General features: G+C 40.3%; 1 long non-coding RNA gene across 1 annotated transcript in view; it reads left to right on the top strand.

Moving 5' to 3' along the window:
• Positions 1-14,494: 14,494 nt before the first annotated feature.
• Positions 14,495-24,745, top strand: part of LOC125754607 (uncharacterized) — a 32,643-nt gene continuing 22,392 nt past the window's right edge. The window contains exon 1 of the long non-coding RNA XR_007409302.1: positions 14,495-15,456. This is a non-coding gene — a long non-coding RNA (uncharacterized LOC125754607). The remainder of the gene's footprint in view (positions 15,457-24,745) is intronic.

The raw sequence follows: 24,745 nt of genomic DNA, 5'->3' as shown, positions 1-24,745 counted from the left end.
GTGATATACCACATTAACAAAAAAGATTAACAACCACATGAACCTTTCAACTGATGCCGGAAAGGCATGTGATAAAATACAGTATCCTTTCTTTTTTTAAAAGTTTTTATTTATTTACTCATGAGACATAAAGAGAGAGAGGCAGAGACATAGACAGAGGGAGAAGCAGGCTCCTCAAGGGGAGCCTGATGTGGGACCAATCCCAGGACTCTGGGACTATGCACTGAGCTGAAGGCAGATATTCAACCACTGAGCCACCCAGGTGTTCCAGTATTCTTTCTTTTTTTTAAAAAAAAAGATTTTATTTATTTATTCATGAGAGACAGATAGAGAGAGGCAGAGACAGGCAGAGGGAGAAGCAGGCTCCCTAAACCGCTGAGCCACCAGGGCTACCCCCAGTATCCTTTCTTGATAAAAAAAAAAAAACCCACAATGTAAGGATACAGGGAACATATCCCAACATCATAAAGGCCATATATGAAAGACCCACAGGTAATATCATCCTCAACAAGGAAAAACAGAGAGCTTTACCCCTAAGGTCAGGAACAGGACAGAGATGTCAACCCTCATCAGGCAAAAAAAAGAAATAAAAGGCATCCAAATTGGCAAAGAAGTCAAACTTTCACTCTTTGCAGATGACATGATACTGTATGTAGAAAACTCAAAAGATTCCACCAAAAAATTGCTAGATATGATACAGGAATTCAGCAAAGTAAAAAAAAAATACAATATCAATGCATAGAAGTCAGTTGCATTTCTATATGCTAACAATGAAGCAATAGAAACAAAAATGAAGGAATTGATCCCATTTACAATTGCACTCAAAACCAAAAGTTACCTAGGAATAAACTTAACTGAGGAGGTAAAAGATCTTTACTCTGAAAACTACAGAACATTTAGGAAATAAATTGAGAAAGAAATAATTAGAAATATATTTCATGCTCAAGTTTGGAAGAACAAATATTGTTAAAATGTTTATGCTACCCAGAGCAATCTATACCTTCAATGCCATCCCTATCAGAATACCACTAGCATTTTTCACATTTAGAACAAACAATTCTAAAAATTGTTTTAAGATTTTATTTATTTATTCATGAGAGACGGGGGGGGGGAGAGAGAGAGAGAGAGAGAGGCAGAGACACAGGCAGAGGGACAAGCATGCTCCATGCAGGGAGCCCAACGTGGGACTCGATCAGGTCTCCAGGAACAGGCCCTGGGCCAAAGGCAGCACTAAACTGCTGAGCCACCTGGGCTGCGCCAATTCTAAAATTTGTATGGAACCACGAAAGACCCTGAATACCCGTAGCAATGTTGAAAAAGAAAACCAAAGCAGGAAGCATCACCATTCCTGACTTCAAGCTGTATTTCAAAGTTGTAATCATCAAGACAGTATGGTACTAGTACAAAATAACCATATAGATCAATGGAACAGAATAGGGAACCCAGAAATGGACCTTCAACTTAGTTGAGGTCAACTAATCCTCAACAAAGCAAGAAAGAATATCCAATGGTAAAAAGTCTCTTCAACAAATGGTGTTGGGGAAATTGGATAGCCACTTCCAGAAGAATGAAACCAGTTTCTTTCACCATACACAAAAAATAAACTCAAAATGGATGAAAGATCTAAATGTGAGGCAGGAATCCATCAAAATCCTAGAGGAGAACACAGGCAGTCTCAGCAACTTCTTCCTTGACACATTTGCAGAAGCAAGGAAAACAAAAGCAAAAATGAAATATTGTAACTTCATCAGGATGAAAGGCTTTTACAGAGGAACTGAAACAATCAACAAAACTGAAAGGAAACCTACTGAATGGGAAAAGATATTGACAAATGTCATCATATAAAGGGCTAGTATTCAAAATCTGTAAAGAACTTATCAAACTCTACACCCATAAAACAATAAATCCATTCAATAAATGGGCAGAAGGGAGAAAAGGGAACCCTCTTACACTGTTGGTGGGAATGTGAACTGGTGCAGCCACTCTGGAAAACTGTGTGGAGGTTCCTCAAAGAGTTAAAAATAGACCTGCCCTACAACCCAGCAATTGCACTGTTGGGGATTTACCCCAAAGATTCAGATGCAATGAAACGCCGGGACACCTGCACCCCGATGTTTCTAGCAGCAATGTCCACAATAACCAAACTGTGGAAGGAGCCTCGGTGTCCGTCAAAAGATGAATGGATAAAGAAGATGTGGTTTATGTATACAATGGAATATTACTCAGCCATTAGAAACGACAAATACCCACCATTTGCTTCAACGTGGATGGAACTGGAGGGTATCATGCTGAGTGAAGTAAGTCAATCGGAGAAGGACAAACAGTGTATGTTCTCATTCATTTGGGGAATATAAATAATAGTGAAAGGGAATATAAGGGAAGGGAGAAGAAATGTGTGGGAAATATCAGAAAGGGTGACAGAACATAAAGACTCCTAACTCTGGGAAACGAACTAGAGGTGGTGGAAGGGGAGGAGGGGGGGTGAGGGGAGTGGGTGACGGGCACTGAGGGGGACCCTTGATGGGATGAGCACTGGGTGTTATTCTGTATGTTGGTAAATTGAACACCAATAAAAAATTAATTTATTAAAAAAAAAAAAAGAAATGGGCAGAAGACATAAACAGACATTTCTCCAAAGAAGACATAGAAATGACCACAGACACATGAAAAAAGCACTCATCATCACTTGGCATCAGGGAAATACAAATCAAAACCACAATTTGATACCACCTTACACAGGTCAAAAAAAAAAAAAAAAGAGAGAGAGAGAGAGAAAAGAATGGCTAAAATTAACAACTCCGGAAAGAAAAGATGTTGGTGAGGATTCAGAGAAAGGGGAACTCTCTTACACTGTTGGTGGCAATGTAAACTGGTGCAGCCACTCTGAAAAATAGTAGGGATTTTCCTCAAAAAGGTAAAAGTAGAGCTACCATATGACCCAGCAATTTCACTCCTAAGTATTTATCCAAAGGATACAAAATCATGATTCAAAGGGGCACATGCACCCCAATGTTTATAGCAGCAATTTCCACAATAGCCAAAATATATAGAAAGAACCCAGATGTTAATTGACAGATGAATGGATAAAGATGTGGTATATGTATAGAATGGAATGTTAGTCAGCCATCAAAAAGGAATGAAATCTTCCCATTTGCAATGATGTGCATAGAACTAGAGGGTATTATGCTAAGTGGAATAAGTCAGTCAAAGAAAGGCAAACACCATTTGATTTAACACATGTGAATTTAAGTAGAAAAACAGATGAACATGGGAAGGGAAGGAAAAGAAAAAAAGAAAAAAAAATTTTTTTAAAGTACCTATTTACACTACTTCTATTCAATATGGTTCTGGATGTCCTGGTCCAAGAAATCAGCCAAGAGAAAGAAAAAGGTCAGATTGGAAAAAAATTAAATTGCCTCTATATGTACATAAATTTATTTTATTTATAGAAAATCCAGATTTTATTTAAAATTGTTACTTCTAGGGATCCCTGGGTGGCGCAGCGGTTTGGCGCCTGCCTTTGGCCCAGGGCGCGATCCTGGAGACCCGGGATCGAATCCCACGTCAGGCTCCCGGTGCATGGAGCCTGCTTCTCCCTCTGCCTGTGTCTCTGCCTCTCTCTCTCTCTCTCTGTGACTATCATAAATAAATAAAAAAAAATTAAAATTGTTACTTCTAATAAACAGGCTCAGAAAATTTTGAGGATACAAAATTAATATAAAAAAGTGTATTGCTCTTATGGGTGAATAACAAATTATCTTCAAAGGAAATAAAATAATCACATTTATGATCACATCAAAAATAATAAAATACTTAGGAATAAATATAACAAGTAAGTGAAAGATCTCTAATCTGGGATCTCCATATGTTTATGAATGAAATCACAGAAGAGAGAAATAACTGGAAATGTGACTCATGTTCATGGATTGCAAGAATTAATATTATGAAAATGTCAATACTACCCCAAAAAATTATAGATCCAATGCAATACCCATCCATACTTTAACCATACTTTAATACCACACTTTAACAGAAATAGGAAAAACAATCCTAAAATTTATATGGAACCACAAAAGACCCTGAAAATCTAAAACAATCCTGAGATAGAGGAACAGTGCAGAAAACATCAAACTTCTTGATTTCAAGCTCTCCTTTAAATCTATATTGTAATTAAGAGTATGGCAGTAGCATATAATCAGACACATATAGCAATGGAACTGAATCAAGAGGCCAGAAATAATCCAAGAATATATGGTCAATGAATATTTAATGAGGAATCCAGGAATACTCAAAGGAGAAACAACATTCTTTTCAATAAATGGTGCTGGGAAAATTGAATATCCACATATAAAAGAGTAAAGCCAGATCTCTATTTTACATGGATTTCAAAAGTTGATATGGATTAAAGACATAAATGAAACACCTGAAGCCATAAGGTTCTTAGACAAGAAGAGAAGAAAAGATCCTTGATAGAGGTCTTAATATTTTTTTTCATATATGACAGCTAAAGCACAAGCAACAAAATAAAAAATAAATACATGACATCAAATTAAAAGCTTCTTCACAGTCAAAAAAATTAACAATGTAAAAAGATAATTTACAGAATGGGAAAATTTTTGCAAATCATATATCTGATAAGGGGCTAATATCCAAACTATACACGGGACTCATACAACTCAAGGGGAAAAATAATCTGATTAAAAGTGAGCAAATGACTGGAAAGGACAGTTTTTTCAAAAATGATATATATATGGTAAACAGATATATGAAAAGACAAGACATACAGTGTCACAAATAATTAAGGAAATGAAAATGAAAACTACAATGACATGTCTTCTTATATCTGCTAGAATGGCTAGCATCAAAAAGAAAATACATAACAATGCATTTAAGGATTTGGAGAGAAAACTGTGCTGTTGGTGGGACTGTAAGCTGGTACAGCCATAAGGAAAACAGTATGGATGTTCCTCAAAAAATTAAATATAGAACTATCATATGAACTATCAATCACATTTCTGGGAATATATATGAAAGAAATTAAAACACTATATCAAAGATGCTGGAGAAAGGAGGCATGGATGTGGAAAAAGTCCAGAGACAGAAGAGTACACCGGGGAATGCACAAGGAGAACACTTCCCCAAAGCCATTGGCTGGGAAAATAAGACAGGATGATTTTCCTGAATTCTTGCAACCAACAAGGCTTAAAAACTAAGTCCCAAATCTCTGCACTCTGCCAGTACTGCCCTTCTCCAACAACCTTGACTCAGTCCAGAGTTGTGAGTGCCTTCCTGGGAAGACCCATAGATAACCCCTGTCCACACCATGTCTTCAGATCAGAGAATTCTGCAGGGTCTCAGTTCCAAGTGGAGTGGTGATAGGTCTCATTTAACAATCATACCAGGGTAGACCTAATCAAAAATCACCACATTCTGGCCAAAGACCAAACACGGCCCACATAAGGCAAGGAGAAACTCTGCAGAGGATTCACCTAAGGGAAACAGCTGCCATAACACAGAGGAACAGTGCATGCAGATCACACCAGAGACACTTCTTGACATGCCAGGCCCTGGACATTATATGACCTTTCTTCATGAAGTCATTACACTCAGAAACAGGAAACATAACAGGCCTCTTTAACACAGAGAGGAGGCCAACTTTTTAAAAAAAAAAAAACTTTAAAATATTTATTTATTATTTATTTATTTATTTATTTATTTATTTATTTATGTTTTTATTGGAACTCAATTTGCCAACATATAGCATAACACCCAGTGCTCATCCCGTCAAGTGCCCCCCTCAGTGCCCGTCACCCAGTTACCCCATCCCCCAACCCAACTCCCTTTCCACTACACCTTGTTCGTTTTCCAGAGTTAAGAGTCTTTCAGGTTCTGTCACCCTCACTGATTTTTCCCACTCATTTTCTCTCCTTTCCCCTTTAATCCCTTTCACTAATTTTTATATTCCCCAAATGAATGAGACCATATAATGTTTGTCCTTCTCCGATTGACTTACTTCACTCAGCATAATACCCTCCAGTTCCATCCACATCGAAGCAAATAGTGGGTATGTGTCATTTCTAATGGCTGAGTAATATTCCATTGTATATATAGACCACATCTTCTTTATCCATTCATCTTTCAATGGACACCGAGGCTCCTTCCACAGTTAGGCTATTGTGGACATTGCTGCTATAAACATTGGGGTGCAGGTTTCCTGCCATTTCACAGCATCTGTATCTTTGGGGTAAATCCCCAGCAGTGCAATTGCTGGGTCGTAGGGCAGGTCTATTTTGAACTCTTTGAGGAACCTCCACACAGTTTTCCAGAGTGGCTGCACCAGTTCACATTCCCACCAACATTGCAAAAGGGTTCCTGTTTCTCCACACCCTTTCCAACATTTGTTGTTTCCTGTCTTGTTAATTTTCACCATTCTCACTGGTGTGAGGTGGTATCTCATTGTGGTTTTGATTTCTATTTCCCTGATGGCAAGTGATGCAGAGCATTTTCTCATATGCATGTTGGCCATGTCTATGTCTTCCTCTGTGAGATTTCTGTTCATGTCTTTTGCCCATTTCATGATTGGATTGTTTGTTTCTTTGGTGTTGAGTTTAAGAAGTTCTTTATAGATCTTGGAAACTAGCCCTTTATCTGATATGTCATTTGCAAATATCTTCTCCCATTCTGTAGGTTGTCTTTGAGTTTTGTTGACTGTTTCTTTTGCTGTGCAGAAGCATTTTATCTTGATGAAGTTCCAATAGTTCATTTTTGCTTTTGTTTCCCTTGCCGTCATAGATATATCTTGCAAGAAGTTGCTGTGGTTAAGTTCAAAAAGGGTGTTGCCTGTGTTCTCCTCTAGGATTTTGATGGATGCTTGTCTCACATTTAGATCTTTCATCCATTTTGAGTTGATCTTTGTGTATGGTGTAAGAAAATGGTCTAGTTTCATCTTCTGTACATGGCTGTCCAATTTTCCCACACCATTTATTGAAGAGACTGCCCTTTTTCCAGTGGATAGTCTTTCCTGCTTAGTCGAATATTAGTTAACCATAGAGTTGAGGGTCAATTTCTGGGTTCTTTATTCTATTCCATTGATCTATGTGTCTTTGTGCCGGTACCCCACTCTCTTGATAATCACAGCTTTATAGTACAACCTGAAATCCGGCATTGTATTGCCCCTGCGTCAGATTTTCTTTTTCAATATTCCCCTGGCTATTCAGGGTCTTTTCTGATTCCACACAAATCTTAAGATGATTTGTTCCAACTCTCTGAAGAAAGTCCATGGTATTTTGATAGGGATTGCATTAAATGTGTAAATTTCCCTGGGTAACATTGACATTTCACAATATTAATTAGGTTTATTTGGTTAGGTTTATTCCTAAGTATCTTATGCTTTTGGGTGCAATTGAAAATGGGATTGACTCCTTAATTTCTCTTTTTTTCAGTCTCATTGTTAGTGTATAGAAATGCCACTGACTTCTGGGCATTGATTTTGTATCCTGCCACGCTACCAAATTGCTGTATGAGTTCTAGCAATCTTGGGGTGGAGTCTTTTGTGTTTTCTATGTACAGTATCATGGAAAAGACTGGTTTCCATTGGATATTCCTTCTTGCTTTGTTGAAGAACATATGCCAACAAATTGGACAACTGTGAAGACATAAATTAGTAGAAACATAGATTACTAAAAATGAAGCAGGAGGAAATGGGAAACTTGAATAGACTGATTAGAAGAAAAGAAATTGGGTCAACAATTAAGAAAGTCCCAACAAACAGAAGTCCAGGACCAGAGGGCTTCACAGCCCAATTCCACCTAATATTTCAAGAAGAGTTAATACCTATTTTTCTCAAACTATTCCAAAACATAGAAAAGGAAGGAAAACTTCCAGTCATCATATGAGTCCAACATTACCCTTGTACCAAAAACAAAGTCTCCAGTAAAAAAAGTACTACAGACCAATATCCCTGAAAAATAAGGATGTAATAATTCTCAATAAAATACTTGCAAGCCAAATATAACAATACATTAGAGGAATTATTCACCATGACCAAGTGGGATTTATTCCTCGGTTGCAAGTGTGGTGCAGTATTCACAAATCAATCAACTTGATACACCACAGTAATAAAAGTAAGGATAACATCCATGTGATTCTCTCAATAGATGCAAAAAAAAGCATTTGAAAAAGTACAATATGCTTTCACTATAAAACTCTCAACAAAATAGGCTTAGAGGTAACATACCTCAACACAATAAAGGTCATCTATTTGAAACCCACAGCAAACATAAAACTCAATGGGAAATACTGATAGCTTTTCCTCCATGATCAGGAACAAGGCAGTGATGTCCACTCTCACCACTGTTAAATATACAACTGGAAATTCTAGCCTCAGCAATCAGACAACTAAAAGAAAGGAAAGGAATCCAAGTTTGTAAAGAAGAGAAATTTCACTACTTGCAGATAACATGGTAGTCTATATAGAAAACCCAAAATACCACTAAAAAGTGCTAGAACTAATACATGAATTCAGTGAAGTCAGAGGATACAAAATCAACATACAGAAATCCGTTGCATTTCCATACACCAGTAATGAAGCCACAGAAAGAGAAGTCAAAGAATTAATCCCATTTACAATTACACAAAAAAAACAGTAAGATACTTAGGGATAAACCTAACCAAAGAGGCAAAAGACTTATATTCTGAAAACTATAAAATACTAATGAAAGAAATTGAAGAGGACACAAAGAAATGGAAAGATATCTCATGCTTATGGACTGGAAGAATAAGTATTGTTAAAATATCTATACTACCGAAAGCAACATATTCATCTAATAAAACCTCTGGCAAAATGCAAGCATCATTTAAAAAAATATTTCATTTATACATTCATAAGAGACACACACAGAGAGAGAGAGAGATACATAGGAAGAGGGAGAACTAGGCTCCCTGTGGGAAACCTGATGCAGGACTCGATCCCAGGATCCAGGATCATGCCCTGAACCAAAGGCTGACACTCAACCACTGAGTTACCCAGGTGCCCCAATCAGCAGCATTTTTAAGTGCTAGAACATACAATACCAAAATTTGTATGAAGCCACAAAAGATCCTGAATAGCTAAAACAACCTTGAAAAAGCAAAACAAAGCCTAAGGCATTACAATTCCAGACTTCAAGTAGTATTACAAAGCTGTAATGTCACAACAGTATAGTACTGCCACAAAAACAGAAACATAAATCAATGGAACAGAATTGAAACCCCAGCAATGAACCCACAACTATATGATCAATTAATCTTCAGCAAAGCAGAAAAAAATATCCAATGGTTAAAAAAAGTCTCTTCAAGAAAAGGTGTTGGGAAAATAGGGCAGCAATATGCAGAAAATTGAAACTGGACTACTTTCTTACACCATACACAAAAATGAATTCAAATGGATTAAAGTTCTAAATATGAGAACGGAAACCACAAAAATCCTAGAAGAAAACACAAGCAATTGCTTCTTTGACATCAGCCATAGCAACATCCTAACTAGATATATATCCTGAGGCAAGGGAAACAAAAGCAAAAATAAATTCTTGGGACTTCATCAAGATAAAGGGCTTCTGCACAGGAAAGGAAACAATCAAGAAAACTAAAGGGCAACCTATGGAATGGGAGAAGTATTTGCAAATGATCTATCTGATAAAGGGTTACTATCCAAAATATAAGTTATATTATAAATAAGTTATAAATAAGTTATAAAAGTTATAACTTTTATAAAAATAAGTTATAAAAGTCTACACCCATAAAATGTATAATGCAATTTAAAAATGGGTATAAGATGTACATAGACAGTTTTCCACAGACATACAGATGGCCAACAGACAAATGAAAAGATGCTCATTATTGATTATTAGGGAAATGCAAATGAAAACTACAATGAGATATTACCTCACATCTATCAGAATGGCTAAAATCAATAACACAAGAAACAACAGGTGTTGGTGCAGATTTGGTGAAAAGGGAACTTTCTTGCACTGTAGGTGGGAATGCAAACTGGTTCAACTATTATGGAAAACAGCATGGAGGTCTCCAGAAAGTTTAAAAAAGAATTATCCTACCATCTAACAGTTTTTCTACTAGGTATTTACCCAAAGAATACAAAAATATTAATTCAAAGGAATGCATGCCCCTGATGGTAAATAGAGTAAGAATATATGAGATATATATATTCAGGGGGACTGTCCTAAGTTATTGGGTGACAGGCTGAAGGTGAGGGGGCTAACAGGAGGAAGGTGGGGATGTAACAACTTAAAAACTGGAGGTGACAGCAGCAGGTCTTCAAGAGATCTCTGCAGAGAGGATAACATAGGGATATTTATAAGGATTTATCTAAAGTGTCCCATGTCAGCCTGGGTCAGGAAGGGAAGGGGTTGAGCATGAGGGGAAGAAAGGAGAAGGAATCTGCCTCTCTGAACTCCACTCCTAAATACCCCATTCTTCAGTCTTTAGGCTCAGCAATATTTCCTGCCCCTGGCTAAGACCTAATTTTTGAGATGTTGGGTGGAGTGGGAATGGAATAGTTTCCTCAGTTTCCCTTTCTGCTCCTGCCCTGCCCTCAAAGTCTTCTCAGGTGCCCCACAGCAGGCTGAGGGGGCACAAAAGTGGCTGGAGGCACCATCTCCCCCTGCTAAACCCCCTACTCTTGTCTCAAGCCCAGTAGCCCTGAAGAACAGTGTAGTCAACAATCTCTGTTCCACATTGGATGCACAGGAAATAAGGTGATGACAGGGAGGCTCTCCTCTCTAACCCTCTTCCCTGATATAGAGGTGGAGGGGACAAGGGAGAAAAAGAGGAGGGAACCCAGGCTGTAGCAGCAGCTCAGAGCTTGAGGTTTTTGGAGATGAAGGTGAGGAAGGTTCAGAAGGCCAGGGCAGTGTGACCTCATGGGGAAAAAGAACTCCCCACAGCCCTGACTAGGGCAGCTAGTAGACCTCCACTTTAAAGTATACATACACACACACACATAATGGAATATTACTCAGCTATAAAAAAACCCTAAATCTTGCCATTTGCAGTGACATGGATAGAGCTAGGGAATATTATGCTAAGTGAAATAAGTCAGAGAAATACAAATACCATATGAGTTAACTCATATGTGGAATTTGATAAACAAAGGAAACAAGGGGCACCTGGGTGGCTCAGTCAGTTAAGTATCTGCCTTCAGCTCAGGTCGTGATCCCAGGGTCCTGGGATTGAGCCCCATGTTGGTATCCTTGTTCAGCAGGGAGCCTACTTCTCCCTCTCCTCCTCACTCATGTTCTCTTTCTCTGTCTCTGTTGCTATCTCTGTATCTCTCAAATAAATAAATAAATACATAAATACATAAAATCTTAAAGGAAACAAGCAAAGGGAAAAAAATAAAGAGGCAAACCAAGAAAAAGACTTAACTATAAGGAACAACCTGATGGTTACTAAAATGGAGGTTAGTGGGGTGATGCGTTAATAGATGATAGGAATATAAGGAATGTACTTGTCATGAGCACCCTGTATTGTATGGAAATGTTGAATCAGTATATCATATACCTGAAACTAACATTAAACTGTATGTTAACTAACTGGAGTTTAAATAAAAACAAATATGTTAAATGATAGTGATCAAAACAGTATAGTATTGGTGTAAAAATAGACACAAAGATCAATGAAATAGAATAGAGAGCTCAGATATAAACTCACACATATACTGTGAATTAATAATTAAGTGGACAAGTATACAAAATGGGACAAGAACAATCTCTTCAATAAATTGTGTGGGAAAACTGAATGATTATTTGGAAAACAATTAAACTAACTCACTATCTTACACCATATAGAAAAATGAACTCAAAATGGATAAAAGACTTAATATGTGACCTACAAACCTAAAATTCCAAGAAAAGAAGAATCTAGGTTGTAAGGTTTTTGACATCAGTCTTAGCGATGGTTTTTTGAATCTAACTACAAAGGCAAGGAAAACATAAAAAATATAAATAAATGGGACTACATCAAACCACAAATCTTCTACACAGTGAAGGAAACCATCAACAAAATAAAAAGGCAATGTACTGAATTGGGGAAGATATTTGTAAGTCATATGTATGGAGTTAACTTCAAAAATATATAATAAATCATACAATTCAATAAGAAAAAATACTCCAAATAATCCAATTTAAAAATAGGTGGAAGAGTGGGTTCCAGGAAGATGTGGAGTAGGAGGATTCTAAGCTCACCTGTCCCAGGTTTACAACTCAATATCACTCGCATCCTTGTCAATAAACCAGAAAGTGATCTAAAGGCTGGCAGAACAAAATCTACAACTAAATGTAGAGAAGTCAAGTCGTATCAGTGAGGTTAGGAAGGCCAGAAATTGTGGTTGGCAGTTGTCTGCTGGAGGGTGGGTGCTAAGGGCACAGGGAGGGAAAAGGGCCAGGGAACCCACATGTGGAAAATGAATCCCCATAAACACTGGCCTTGAAGAACAGAAGGGCTGAATTCCATGGGTTTGTATAACCAATGGGACTTGGGGCCTGAGATTTAATAGTCAGTTAACTCAGTACTGGGTGAGCAGGGGAGGGGGTGTGAATGATAGCCAGGTCCCCAACCTTAAAGACACAGTAATCCAAGGAGAGGCAACATGGGAGTGACAGCTTGTAGAGTAGGAGGGAAATTTATGTATCCTGATTTCAGACCATGTTAGAGTACTTCTCTGGAAGCAAAGGAGCTGCCATTCACCATTTTTCTCCCTTAAGACCCAGAATAAACACAGGGCCACCTGCCAGAGGTAGCTCTGCACAGACGCTGGCTACATAGTCTGCTAGCAGTACACCCTGCCCAAAAATTCTCTTGAGGACTCAGCCACTCCAAGCCTGCTGGCATCAGCTCTGTCTCAGTGCTATTTTTGTTAATACTGGCCCCTCTCAATTCAGCAACTTGCTTTGCATGTCATGCTGCCATGGTCACTGTGCTTCAGAAGATCTGGCCTTAGACTAGTTGCTCAATGCAAATTTTGTTAATGCCATGCATGCCTCACCCAGGAGCCTCACATGTAGACACTGTATGCATCTGAGCACCATTGCTTTCATGTGCCACATCCTTGGTCACCCATGCACCTCAGGGGAGCTGTAAAAACTAGCAGCTCACTGCAAATTTTGATAATACCATGTATATGCCTGCCCAGCTGCACTCACAGTGTGCCCTCACCTGCCCCTGAGCCCCAGGCCCCTGGTGGCCACTTGGCTGTGGGGGCAATCTAGCCTAGGAGTAGTGGCTCTGCACAAATTTTTCTACCACCATCATCCCATCTCTATGCCCTTCTACTGCCATGCCCCCTCATAGCTAGCCTGCCTGGATCTCACTAACATTATGGAGAGTAAGGAAAGCCAAAAAAGGTAGTCAGTGCAGACTCATGGACTGAAAGGAAATGTGACATCCAATAGCAGGATACAAGAAACACACATAGAAGACTACCCTGAAGTGCCACGTTATAGTGAACAAGGGACCCTACACTTCAGGGTCTTCTAAACTACATGACTTCTTCATAAAGTCACTACTTCTGAGAGTAGAAGACATAGTTGAATTTACTATCACACAGAAACAGACACAGAGGTAGACAAAATGAGGAGACAGAGAAATACACCCCAAATGAAAGAACATGATGAAATCACAGCAGGAGAGCAAAGAAAAAGAGAAACAAGTAATATATCTGATAGAGAATTTAAAGTAATGATAAAAAACACACTCAGTAAACCTCAGAAAAGCATGCAGGACATCAGTGACACCCTTAAAAAAGATATAAAAAATAACTTATCAGAGATGAAGAACTACATAGATGAAATTAAGAATAAAATAGATGAAGAGGGGCAAGATGGCGGAAGAGTAGGGTCCCCAAATCACCTGTCCCCACCAAATTACCTAGATAACCTTCAAATCATCCTGAAAATCTACGAATTCGGCCTGAGATTTAAAGAAAGAACAGCTGAAACGCTACAGTGAGAAGAGTTCGTGCTTCTATCAAGGTAGGAAGACGGGGAAAAAGAAATAAACAAAAGGCCTCCAAGGGGGAGGGGCCCCGCGAGGAGCCGGGCTAAGGCCGGGGCGAGTGTCCCCAGGACAGGAAACCCCCGTCCCGGAGAAGCAGGAACTGCACCAATCTTCCCGGGCGGAAAGGGGCTCGCGGGGATTTGGAGCAGGACTCCAGGACAGGAGAGCCCCTTCACCAATCTTCACAGGCGAAAGGCGCCCGCAGGGAGTTAGAGCAGGACCCCAGGAGGGCGGGGATGCTCTCGGGCTCCCTGGGACACTAACAGACACCTGCGGCGCACACAGGAGAGTGCCAAGCTCCCTAAGGGCTGCAGCGCGCACCATGGGATCCGGAGCAGCTCGGAGGGACTCGGGCAGCGGCTCCGCGGAGGGGGCTGCGGGGCTACGGGAGCAGCTCAATGGCGGCGGCTCCGGCAGAGGAAGAGGCTCCGTGCGGAGGGGGCTGCGCGGCTCCGGGAGCAGCTCGGAGGGGCTCGGGCGGAGGCTTGGCGGAGGGGGTTGCGAGGCCGGGAGCGCGAATCCAACAGCGCAGGCCCCGGAGCACAGGGCGCCAGGACACAGCCCAGGATCCGGCCTCCCCCCGGGACAGGCAGAGCCTGGGAGGACCCAGGACAGCAAGGACGCTCCTGTCCAGCTGAGCAGATCAGAGACCCCGCCCCGGAGCCTCCAGGCCCTGCAGACAGAGAGCTCCGGAGTTCCTGCAGGGGCTGAATCCAGGTTTCCAGAGCTGGCCCCGCCACTGGGGCTGTTGCTCCTGGGGCCTCACGGGGTAAACAACCCCCACTGAGCCCTGCACCAGGCAAGGGGCAGAGCAGATCCCCCAACTGCTAACACCTGAAAATCAGCACAACAGGCCCCTCCCCCAGAAGACCAGCTAGACGGACAAGGTCAAGGGGAAGTCAAGGGACTTAAAGTATACAGAATCAGAAGATAGTCCCCCGTGGTTTTCTTTTTCTTTTTGATTTCTGATTGCTTCCCCCACCCTTTTTTTTCACCTTTCTTTTTCTTTCTATTTTTCTTCTCTTTTTTCCTTTTCTTCTTCCTTTTTTCTTTTTTCTTTCCTTCTATCTCTCTTCTCTTTTTCTCCTTTTCCCAATACAACTTGCTTTTGGCCACTCTGCACTGAGCAAAATAACTAGAATGAAAACCTCACCTCAAAAGAAAGAAACAGTCCTCTCTCCCACAGAGTTACAAAATCTGGATTATGAGAAAATGTTCTGCATCACTTGCCATCAGGGAAATACAAATCAAAACTACAATGAGATACCACCTCACACCACTGAGAATGGGGAAAATTAACAAGGCAGGAAACAACAAATGTTGGAGAGGATGCGGAGAAAAGGGAACCCTCTTACACTGTTGGTGGGAATGTGAACTGGTGCAGCCACTCTGGAAAACTGTGTGGAGGTTCCTCAAACAGTTAAAAATAGACCTGCCCTACGACCCAGCAATTGCACTGTTGGGGATTTACCCCAAAGATACAGATGTAATAAAACGCCGGGACACCTGCACCCCGATGTTTCTAGCAGCAATGGCCACGATAGCCAAACTGTGGAAGGAGCCTCGGTGTCCAACGAAAGATGAATGGATAAAGAAGATGTGGTTTATGTATACAATGGAATATTACTCAGCTATTAGAAATGACAAATACCCACCATTTGCTTCAACGTGGATGGAACTGGAGGGTATTATGCTGAGTGAAGTAAGTCAGTCGGAGAAGGACAAACATTATATGTTCTCATTCATTTGGGGAATATAAATAATAGTGAAAGGGAATATAAGGGAAGGGGGAAGAAATGTGTGGGAAATATCAGAAATGGAGACAGAACGTAAAGACTGCTAACTCTGGGAAACGAACTAGGGGTGGTAGAAGGGGAGGAGGGCGGGGGGTGGGAGTGAATGGGTGACGGGCACTGGGTGTTATTCTGTATGTTAGTAAATTGAACACCAATAAAAAATAAATTAAAAAAAATCTGGATTACAATTCAGTGTCAGAAAGCCAATTCAGAAGCACTATTATACAGCTACTGGCGGCTCTAGAAAAAAAGCATAAAGGACTCAAGAGACTTCATGACTGCAGAATTTAGATCCAATCAGGCAGAAATTAAAAATCAATTGAATGAGATGCAATCCAAACTAGAAGTCCTAACGACGAGGGTTAACGAGGTGGAAGAACGAGTGAGTGACATAGAAGACAAGTTGATGGCAAAGAGGGAAACTGAGGAAAAAAGAGACAGACAATTAAAACCATGAAGACAGATTAAGGGAAATAAACGACAGACTGAGGAAGAAAAACCTATGTTTAATTAGGGTTCCCGAGGGCGCTGAAAGGGGCAGAGGGCCAGAATATGTATTTGAACAAATCCTAGCTGAAAACTTTCCTAATCTGGGAAGGGAAACAGGCATTCAGATGCAGGAAATAGAGAGATCCGACCAGAAAATCAATAAAAACCGTTCAACACCTCGATATTTAATAATGAAGCTTGCAAATTCCAAAGATAAAGAGAAGATCCTTAAAGCAGCGAGAGACAAGAAATCCCTGACTTTTATGGGGAGGAGTATTAGGGTAACAGCAGACCTCTCCACAGAGACCTGATAGGCCAGAAAGTGCTGGCAGGATATATTCAGGGTCCTAAATGAGAAGAACATGCAACCAAGAATCAATTATCCAGCAAGGCTCTCATTCAGAATGGAAGGAGAGATAAAGAGCTTCCAAGACAGGCAGGAACTGAAAGAATATGTGACCTCCAAACCAGCTCTGCAAGAAATTTTAAGGGAGACTCTCAAAATTCCCCTTTAAGAAGAAGTCCAGTGGAGCAATCCACAAAAACAAGGACTGAATAGATATCATGATGACACTAAACTCATATATGTCAATAGTAACTCTGAACGTGAACGGGCTTAATGACCCCATCACAAGGCGCAGGGTTTCAGACTGGATAAAAATTCAGGACCCATCTATTTGCTGTCTACAAGAGACTCATTTTACAAAGAAGGACACCTACAGCCTGAAAATAAAAGGTTGGAGAACCATTTACCATTCAAATGGTCCTCAAAAGAAAGCAGGGGTAGCCATCCTTATATCAGATAAACTAAAATTTAACCCGAAGACTGTAGTGAGAGATGAAGAGGGACACTATATCATACTTAAAGGATCTATCCAACAAGAGGACTTAACAATCCTCAATATATATGCCCCGAATGTGGGACCTGCCAAATATTTAAACAAATTAATAACGAAAGTGAAGAAATACTTAGATAATAATACACTTATACTTGGTGACTTCAATCTAGCACTTTCTACACTCAACAGGTCTTCTAATACAACATCTCCAAAGAAACGAGAGCTTTAAATGAGACACTGGACCAGATGGATTTCACAGATATCTACAGAACTTTACATCCAAACTCAACTGAATACACATTCTTGTCAAGTGCACATGGAACTTTCTCCAGAATAGACCACATACTGGGTCACAAATCGGGTCTGAACCCATACCAAAAGATTGGGATGGTCCCCTGCATATTCTCAGACCATAATGCCTTGAAATTAGAACTAAATCACAACAAGAAGTTTGGAAGGACCTCAAACACGTGGAGGTTAGGGACCATCCTGCTAAAAGATGAAAGGGTCAACCAGGAAATCAAGGAAGAATTAAAAAGTTTCATGGAAACTAATGAGAATGAAGATACAACCCGTCAAAATCTTTGGGATGCAGCAAAAGGAGTCCTAAGGGGGAAATACATCGCAATACAAGCATCGATTCAAAAACTGGAAAGAACTCAAATACAAAAGCTAACCTTACACATAAAGGAGCTAGAGAAAAAACAGCAGATGGACCCTACGCCCAGCAGAAGAGAGTTAATTAAAATTTGAGCAGAACTCAACGAAATTGAGACCAGAAGAACTGTGGAACAGATCAACAGAACCAGGAGTTGGTTCTTTGAAAGAATTAATAAGATAGATAAACCATCAGCCAACCTTATTAAAAAGAAGAGAGAGGAGACTCAAATTAATAAAATCATGAATGAGAAAGGAGAGATCACTACCAACACCAAGGAAATACAAATGATTTTAAAAACCCATTATGAACAGCTATATGCCAATAAATTAGACAATCTAGAAGAAATGGACCCATTCCTGGAAAGCCACAAACTATCAAAATGGGAACAGGAAGAAATAGAAAACCTGAAGAGGCCAATAACCAGGGAGGAAATGGAAGCAGTCATCAAAAACCTCCCAAGACACAAGAGTCCAGGGCCTGATGGCTTCCCAGGGGAATTCTATCAAACGTTTATTTTTTTTTAATTTTTTTTAATTTATTTATTTATGGTAGTCACACAGAGAGAGAGAGAAAGAGAGAGAAAGAGAGAGAGAGAGAGAGGCAGAGACACAGGCAGAGGGAGAAGCAGGCTCCATGTACCGGGAGCCCGACGTGGGATTCGATCCCGGGTCTCCAGGATCACGCCCTGGGCCAAAGGCAGGCGCCAAACCACTGCGCCACCCAGGGATCCCCCTATCAAACGTTTAAAGAAGAAATCATACCTATTCTACTAAAGCTGTTTGGAAAGATAGAAAGAGATGGAGTACTTCCAAATTCGTTCTATGAGGCCAGAATCACCTTAATTCCAAAACCAGACAAAGACCCCACCAAAAAGGAGAATTATAATTCTCCTCTGCATCTCGCCCCTTCCTGTCATCTGTCCCCGTGTGGGGACTCCCGTCACTCAGCTCTCGTGTGTCCTGCGTCCCCCTGAGGCGGGCTGGGTGGGCAGGCGCGCTTCATTCTCCTCCACAATCTACTGTTTAAGAGTCGACATGTTGCGCTGTTTGTGTCTGACCCCCCTGACTTGTAGCCAGCTTGTGTAAGATCCCTTGCAGAATGAGAAAGTTCAAAACAAAACCCCACCCAGTACTCTCACCATCAAGTCTGTTAGAGAGTGTACGACTGTATTAACACGGAGGCATGCCTGGCTACTTTTTTAACATATTGTTAAGTAATATTACAATTATGTCTTTTTTTTTTAAAGATTTTATTTATTTATTCATGATAGTCACACAGAGAGAGACAGAGAGGCAGAGACACAGGCAGAGGGAGAAGCAGGCTCCATGCAGGGAGCCCGACGTGGGATTCGATCCCGGGTCTCCAGGATCGCGCCCCGGGCCAAAGGCAGGCGCCAAACCACTGCGCCACCCAGGGATCCCCAATTATGTCTTTCTTTTTGAAAGATGGAATACATTAGTACAGCAGAAAAAAAAGAGATCAATAGATAAATAGATCAATATCCCTGAGGAACATGGATGCACAAGTTCTCAACAAGATACTAGCCAATAGGATTGTTTTTTTATATTTATTTTATTTTTTAAAAATAAATTTATTTTTATTGGTGTTCAATTTACCAACATACACAATAACACCCAGTGCTCATCCCATCAAGTGCCCCCCTCAGTACCGTCACCCATTCACCCCGACCACCTGCCTTCCTCCCCTTCCACCACCCCTAGTTCATTTCCCAGAGCTAGGAGTCTTTATGTTCTGTCTCCCTTTCTGATATATCCCACACATTTCTTCTCCCTTCCCTTATATTCCCTTTCACTATTATTTATATTCCCCAAATGAATGAGAACATATAATGTTTGTCCTTCTCCGATTGACTTACTTCATTCAGCATAATACATTCCAGTTCCATCCACATTGAAGCAAATGCTGGGTATTTGTCATTTCTAATGGCTGAGTAATATTCCATTGTATACATAAACCACATCTTTATCCATTCATCTTTCGATGGACACCGAGGCTCCTTCCACAGTTTGGCTATTGTGGCCATTGCTGCTATAAACATCAGGGTGCAGGTGTCCCGGTGTTTCATCGCATCTGTATCTTTGGGGTAAATCCCCAACAGTGCAATTTCTGGGTCAGAGGGCAGGTATATTTTGAACTCTTTGAGGAACCTCCAAACAGTTTTCCAGAGTGGCTGCACCAGTTCACATTCTCACCAACAGTGTAAGAGTGCTACCTTTTCTCCGCATCCTCTCCAACATTTGTGGTTTCCTGCCTTTTTAATTTTCCACATTCTCATTAGTGTGAGGTCGTATCTCATTGTGGTTTTGATTTGTATTTCCCTGATGGCAAGTGATGCAGAGGATTTTCTCATGTCCATGTTGGCCATGTCTATGTCTTCCTCTGTGAGATTTCTCTTCATGTCTTTTGCCCATTTCATGATTGGATTGTTTGTTTCTTTGCTGTTGAATTTATTTTTTTAATTTATTTTTTATTGGTGTTCAATTTACTAACATACAGAATAACCCCCAGTGCCCGTCACCCATTCACCCCCACCCCCGCCCTCCTCCCCTTCTACCACCCCTAGTTCGTTTCCCAGAGTTAGCAGTCTTTACGTTCTGTCTCCCTTTCTGATATATCCCACACATTTCTTCTCCCTTCCCTTATATTCCCTTTCACTATTATTTATATTCCCCAAATGAATGAGAACATATAATGTTTGTCCTTCTCCGACTGACTTACTTCACTCAGCATAATACCCTCCAGTTCCATCCACGTTGAAGCAAATGGTGGGTATTTGTCATTTCTAATAGCTGAGTAATATTCCATTGTATACATAAACCACATCTTCTTTATCCATTCATCTTTCGATGGACACCGAGGCTCCTTCCACAGTTTGGCTATCGTGGCCATTGCTGCTATAAACATCGGGGTGCAGGTGTCCCGGCGTTTCACTGCATCTGTATCTTTGGGGTAAATCCCCAACAGTGCAATTGCTGGGTCGTAGGGCAGGTCTATTTTTAACTCTTTGAGGAAGCTCCACCAGTTTTCCAGAGTGGCTGCACCAGTTCACATTCCCACCAACAGTGTAAGAGGGTTCCCTTTTCTCCGCATCCCCTCCAACATTTGTTGTTTCCTGCCTTGTTAATGTTCCCCATTCTCACTGGTGTGAGGTGGTATCTCATTGTGGTTTTGATTTGTATTTCCCTGATGGCAAGTGATGCAGAGCATTTTCTCATATGCATGTTGGCCATGTCTATGTCTTCCTCTGTGAGATTTCTGTTCATGTCTTTTGCCCATTTCATGATTGGATTGTTTGTTTCTTTGGTGTTGAGTTTAAGAAGTTCTTTATAGATCTTGGAAACTAGCCCTTTATCTGATATGTCATTTGCAAATATCTTCTCCAATTCTGTAGGTTGTCTTTGAGTTTTGTTGACTGTTTCTTTTGCTGTGCAAAAGCTTCTTATCTTGATGAAGTCCCAATAGTTCATTTTTGCTTTTGTTTCTTTTGCCTTCGTGGATGTATCTTGCAAGAAGTTACTGTGGCTGAGTTCACAAAGGGTGTTGCCTGTGTTCTCTAGGATTTTGATGGAATCTTGTCTCACATTTAGATATTTCATCCATTTTGAGTTTATCTTTGTGTATGGTGAAAGAGAGTGGTCTATTTTCATTCTTCTGCATGTGGATGTCCAAATTTCCCAGCACCATTTATTGACGAGACTGTCTTTCTTCCAATGGATAGTCTTTCCTCCTTAGGAATATTAGTTAACCATAAAGTTGAGGGTCCACTTCTGGGTGGTCCACTTCTGTTCCATTGATCTATGTGTCTGTTTTTGTGCCAGTACCACACTGTCTTAATGACCACAGCTTTGTAGTACAACCTGAAATCTGGCATTGTGATGTCCCCAGATATGGTTTTCCTTTTTCTTTTAATTTTTATTTATTTATGATAGTCACACACAGAGAGAGAGAGAGAGGCAGAGACATAGGCAGAGGGAGAAGCAGGCTCCATGCACCGGGAGCCTGACGTGGGATTTGATCCCAGGTCTCCAGGATCGCGCCCTGTGCCAAAGGCAGGCACCAAACCGCTGCACCACCCAGGGATCCCCTGGTTTTCTTTTTTAAAATACCCTTGGTTATTCAGGGTATTTTCTGATTCCACACAAATCTTAAAATAATTTGTTCCAACTCTCTGAAGAAAGTCCATGATATTTTGATAGGGATTGCATTAAACGTGTAAATTGCACTGGGTAACATTGACATTTTCACAATATTAATTCTGCCAATCCATGAGCATGGAATATTTTTCCATCTCTTTGTGTCTTCCTCAATTTCTTTCAGAAGTGTTCTGTAGTTTTTAGGGTATAGATCCTTTGCCTTTTTGGTTAGGTTTATTCCTAGGTATCTTATGGTTTTGGGTGGAATTGTAAATGGGATTGACTCCTTAATTTCTCTTTCTTCAGTCTCATTGTTAGTGTATAGAAATGCCATTGATTTCTGGGCATTGATTTTGTATCCTGCCACGCTACCGAATTGCTGTATGAGTTCTAGCAATCTTGGGGTGGAGGCTTTTGAATTTTCTATGCAGATTATCATGTATTCGGTGAAAAGGGAGAGTTTGACTTCTTCTTTGCCAATTTGAATACCTTTAATGTCTTTTTGTTGTCTGATTGCTGAGGCTAGGGCTTCCAATACTATGTTGAATAGCGGTGGTGAGAGTGGATATCCCTGTCTTGTTCCTGATCTTAGGGGAAAGGCTCCCAGTGCTTCCCCATTGAGAATGATATTTGCTGTGGGCTTTTCGTAGATGGCTTTTAAGATGTTGAGGAATGTTCCCTCTATCCCTACACTTTGAAGAGTTTTGATCAGGAATGGATACTGTCTTTTGTCAAATGCTTTCTCTGCATCTAATGAGAGGATCATATGGTTCTTGGTTTTTCTCTTGCTGATATGATGAATCACATTGATTGTTTTACAAGTATTGAACCGGCCTTGTGTCCCGGGGATAAATCCTACTTGGTCATGGTGAATAATTTTCTTAATGTATTGCTGGATCCTATTGACTAGTATCTTGTTGAGAATTTTTGCATCCATGTTCATCAGGGATATTGGTCTGTAATTCTCCTTTTTGGTGGGGTCTTTGTCTGGTTTTGGAATTAAGGTCATGCTGGCCTCATAGAATGAATTTGGAAGTACTCCATCTCTTTCTATCTTTCCTAACAGCTTTAGGAGAATAGGTATGGTTTCTTCTTTAAACGTTTGATAGAATTCCCCTGGGAAGCCATCTGGCCCTGGACTTTTGTGTCTTGGGAGGTTTTTGATGACTGCTTCCATTTCCTTCCTGGTTATTGGCCTGTTAAGGTTTTCTATTTCTTCCTGTTTCATTTCGGTAGTTTGTGGCTTTCCAGGAATGCATCTATTTCTTCTAGATTGCCTAATTTATTGGCGTATAGCTGTTCATAATATGTTTTTAAAATCGGTTGTATTTCCTTGGTGTTGGTAGTGATCTCTCCTTTCTCATTCATGATTTTATTATTTTGAGTCTTCCCTCTATTGTTTTTACAAGGCTGGTTAATGGTTTATCTATCTTATTAATTATTAATTATTATTAATTCCCAGCAATTGCACCCCAAATATACAGATGCAGTGAAATGCAGGGACACCTGCACCCCGATGTTTATAGCAGCAGTGTCCACAATAGCCAACCTGTGGAAGAAGCCTAGGTGTCCTTGGAAAGATGAATGGATAAAGAAGATGTGGTATATGTATACAATGTAATATTACTCAGCCATTAGAAATGACAAATACCCACCATTTGCTTCGATGTGGATGGAACTGGAGGGTATTCTGCTGAGTGAAATATGTCAATCTGAGAAGGACAAACATTATATGGTCTCATTCATTTGGGGAATATAAAAAAATAGTGAAAGGGAATATAGGGGTAAGGAGAGAAAATGAGTGGGAAATATCAAAGATGGAGACAGAACATGAAACACTCCTAACTCTGGGAAACGAACAAGGTGTGGTGGAAGGGGAGGTGGGCGGGGGGTGGGGTGACTGGGTGACGGGTGCTGAGGGCGGTACTTGATGGGATGAGCACTGGGTGTTTTGCTATATTTTGGCAAATTGAACTCCAATAAAAAAAAGAAAACCAGCAAACCATTAAACAGAGAAAAAGAATGGATCACAGATAAACTACAAAAGTAATAAAATAGCAATAAAGCAATATCAATAATTTGGACTAAACATAAAATGGACTACATATTTCAATCAAAAGATATAGGGTGACACAGTGGATAGAATAATAGGGCTCAGCTATATGCTTCCTATAAAAGACTCATTTCATACCTATAGACACCTGCAGATTGAATGTGAAGGGATGGAGAAACATTTATCATCCAAATGGATGATAAAAAAGAAAAGCTGGAGTAGCAATTCTTTTATCAGAAGACTTTAAAACAAAGTCTGGGGTACCTGGGTGGCTCAGTGGTTGAGCGTTTGCCTTCAGCTCAGGGCCTGATCTCAGGGTCCCAGGATCAAGTCTCGCATCAGGCTCCCCACAGGGAGCCTGCTTTTCCCTCTCCCTATGTCTCTGCCTCTCTCTCTGTGTGTCTCTCATGAATGAATGAATGAATGAATGAATCTAGTAAAATAAAAAAAAACAAAGCATGTTAACAGAGACAAAAAAGGACACAATATATTAATAAATGGGACAATCCAACAAGAAGATATAACAATTGTAAATATATATGCATTCAACATAAGTGCACTCAAACACATAAGACATTTAAAACAAACATAAAAGAATCGATAGTAACACAATAATAATAGGGGACCTTAAATACCCCACTTACATCAATGGACAGATAATCCAACAGAAAATCAACAAGGAAACAGTGACTTTAATTGAAATA

This window comes from Canis lupus, chromosome X (assembly GCF_003254725.2).
Source record: "Canis lupus dingo isolate Sandy chromosome X, ASM325472v2, whole genome shotgun sequence".
Lineage (NCBI taxonomy): Eukaryota > Metazoa > Chordata > Mammalia > Carnivora > Canidae > Canis > Canis lupus.
Note: the sequence above shows the minus strand (reverse complement) of the source record. Positions and strands in the feature narration are given on the sequence as shown.